Source organism: Orcinus orca, chromosome 5 (assembly GCF_937001465.1).
Source record: "Orcinus orca chromosome 5, mOrcOrc1.1, whole genome shotgun sequence".
Classification (NCBI taxonomy): Eukaryota; Metazoa; Chordata; class Mammalia; order Artiodactyla; family Delphinidae; genus Orcinus; species Orcinus orca.
Window position 1 is genome coordinate 5,191,601 of NC_064563.1, and position 3,677 is coordinate 5,195,277.

The following is a 3,677-nucleotide window of genomic DNA, read 5'->3' on the forward strand; positions in this document are numbered from 1 at the left end:
CTGTAGCCCTCTTCTGTTTGTCACCACCCCCTGCTTCCATCTGTGTAAGAGGAAACCCCTTGAAGCATCTGTGAAACAAACCAACAAACCAACAAGCCACAACGCTGTCTTCTTTTCTTCCTCCAAGGTTCTTGGCACTCATTTTTAAAACTGGAATTTTCTCAGCAAATGATTTTGGTGGGTTCAGGAACATACATTTTAATTCTCAGCCCCGAAGCAAACATTTCAACCAAAGATCCCTTACCTTTTTAAAAAAGTGCAAAATAAGTTTCTCCAGCAAAGAAAGACCTAGTATTTTCCCAGGCCTTCTTGCAAACAGAGGCCCCTTAGACAATATTTACATCTACATGTGGGTGAGTTGAGACTGTGCTTGGGGCACTTGGAATAAGAGAGGCATTGATAGATTCCAGTAAGGCTGGCGGGTATTGAGGAGTGAGTATGGTGTAACCTGGGGACCATGCACTGTGTGAAATGCCCTGCGGATACCATCTTCCTGTTTTATATTCATAACCACCCCACGAGGTAGAAATGAATCTTCCTGATCTACAGATGAGGAAACCGAGACCCAGAGAAGCAAGAGATCTAGACTGAGTCTCCCACTAATCAGTCTTAGAGCCGGGGTCCTAACACAGGCCTCTGACCCCAGGCCCTGCTTCTCCTGTGGGGTCCTGGACCTGCAGCGTTTGCAATCTGCATTTTCACCCACCCTCTCCCCCTGGGCGATCTTCCTACACCTTCCCCTGCTTTCCTGGGTCCACGGTCTTATTCTGACCCTCACGGGCCCTGCTTTTTACCTTTCGGAGGCTCAGTTGCTCATTTCTACAATGAAGATGGTCACAAGATTGGAGAATTCAGTGGCACTTAGCAGCCGCTTTCTAAAGGTCTCTGTGGAGCTTTTTTGAAGTTTCTGTAAACGGCGCTACGTAAATGGCATAATTAAAACCTGACTTTCAAAAAGTTAAAACCTGACTTTCAAAAAGTTACTTTGGAATGATAATAGAAGTAATACACACTCAGTATAGGAGATTTGGAAAATAAAGAAAAGATACAGAAAACATAGAATTCTCCCATAAATCCACTATCCTGAGATAACCGTGGAAACATTTAGTTGCATTTTTTTCCCCCAGTATTTTCTCTCTGTATATGTGTTTGTGATTAAATATATTATTTCTACAAATAGGGATCATTCTGTATGTATACATTTGCACCCTGAATTTTTTTCTCTTCTCATTGAAAAAATTCTTTAAGCTCGTGAATACTCAAGCTGCCTTCCTGGGCTCAGACTCTGAGTCAGAAAGTTCTTTCCATCTAGTTATTTTTGTTTTTTGCTTTTTTTTTTGTAAATTTTATTGAAGTATAGTTGATTTACAATGTTGTGTTAATTTCTTCTGTATAACAAAGTGACTCAGTTATACATATATATATATATTCTTTTTCATATTCTTTTCCATTATAGTTTGTCACAGGATATTGAATATAGTTCCCTGTGCTATACAGTAGGACCTTGTTGTTTATCCATTCTGTATAAAATAGTTTACATCTGCTAATCCCAAACTCCCACTCCAGCCCTCCCCTACCTCCCCCCAGCCCTCAACTACGAGTCTGTTCTCTACGTCTGTGAGTCTGTTTGTTTCCTAGATATGTTGATTTGTATCACATTTTAGATTCCACATACACTTAGTATGATAATCTCTAGGTCCATCCATGTTGCTGCAAATGGCATCATTTCATTCTTTTTTATGGCTGAGTAATATTCCACTGTATATAGGTACCACATCTTTATCCATTCCTCTGTCGATGGACATTTAGGCTGCTTCCATGTCCTGGCTATTGTAAATAGTGCTGCTCTGAACATTGGGGTGCCTGTATCTCTTCAAATTAGAGTTTTGTCTGGCTATATGCCCCAGAGTGGGATTGCTGTATCATATCTTTCCATCTAGTTTTATTTCCTTCTACTTCGATTTAAGAACTAAGATCGGGACTGCCCTGCGCTTGAGGGTTTCAGAGATAAACCCATGTGTTTCAAGCGAGTAGCTCACGGGGGTGGGGGTGGGGGGGGTGGGGGGGGTGAGCTCTTCTGCAGGCAGGCCCAGGAGACTGCAGAGCCCTGCAGGGGACCCACGTTTGTTCTGGGCATCTCAGGGACTCCGCCTGTGGGACAGGGAATGAAAGCTGGGCTTCCAGCTGTGCACATTCCTTCCAAGTAGGAGTTGTCTGCTTTTCGTTTTTGTTTTCAAGTCTCTGTGCCCCAGCGCTCAGCACTGTGCTGGCACAGAGTAGGGATGCAGTAAATTTGATCGATGAATGAATGGGTCAGTAAATGAGTTGGTGAATGAAAGAAGGAAGGAAGCGGAGAAGGTGGGCAGCCGCCTAAGGCTACAACTGAGGCATCTCCTGCCACTCTCCCTTGGTCTCACCTACACTTCAAGTTCCACCATGCGATTACTTCCTTGCAGCAGTCTTTGAAGGCCTGTTCTCACACACGAGCGTCCCTGGGAGGGCTACCTGTGTCATTTATTAGCCTTTTGCAAATATGTTGATGTTGGGATTTTAAGAAAGCGTTTTCCTATGGTTTACCATGGTCAATAATATTCTAGGTAAGCCAGCTTCCTAAACTAAGTTTTCTGTCCATTTGAATATTCATAAATTATCTGCCCATTAAGGATGTTGTCCCCAGGAGCAAGGAGACTTTACCTTAAAAAGCTCCAGGAATGGCGGGAGCAGAGAGATCTGTAGAATCTTCTCAGTGAATGGGCTTTGGGGGTGACACTGTTACCCCTGGCAAGGCTGGAATAATCTGGATGGGGCAGTGTGACCCTTACAACCTGGAGGCTTGGCTCCGGGAAGGGCTAGTGGCAAAAGCAGAACTGGGTAGACGGCACACCTGAATAGAGAAGGGGTTCGGTGAACTTGGACTTGCTCTGTGGCGTGTCTTTATAGGGAAATCTTTGGTTTGGTTTGTTTTTTTTAATTTTTTTGGCTGTGCGCACGGCATGTGGGATCTTAGTTCCCCAACCAGGGATCAAACCCGGGCCCCCTGCATGGGAAGCTCGGAGTCTTAACCACTGGACCGTCAGGGAAGTCCCCTTCATAGGGAATCTAAATGCTCTGAGTCAGCTCTTCAGCTGACAGCCAACAGCAAGCAAGTGAGGAGTGCAACACGCACGGCCTTCACAGCCACGCCACTACAGCCGTCATCACCGTGCGCCCCGATTCCTGCAGTGGCCCCTTCATCAGCCTTCCTGCCACCACTGTAGCCCCCAAACATTCTGCATCTGCATCTGCAAATCCCAAGTCAGATCAGGTCGCTGCTCTGCCCAAAATCCTCCCGTGGCTGTCCAGCTCTGAGCAAAATCCGAATCTAACTCGACATGGTCCTGTGTGATCTGGCCTTCCCAGCCACCTTTCTGATTCCATCTCCTGTTTCTTTCCCCCTTGATCACTGTACTTGAGCTGCCTGAACAGATCTGCCCTGTTCCCACCCCAGGTTCCACCCTGCCTCACTCCCTCGCTTCCCTCAGGGCTCTGCTCAAATGCCCTGCCTGGCCCGCCTAAAAATAATAACACTGTCCCTCCCTCTCCCTGCCAAAAAATCCCCTGCCCCACTCTCTACCCCCAACCCTGCTTTATTTTTCTTCATAGCATCTCTCATCACATGACATTTCATGTATTTGTTT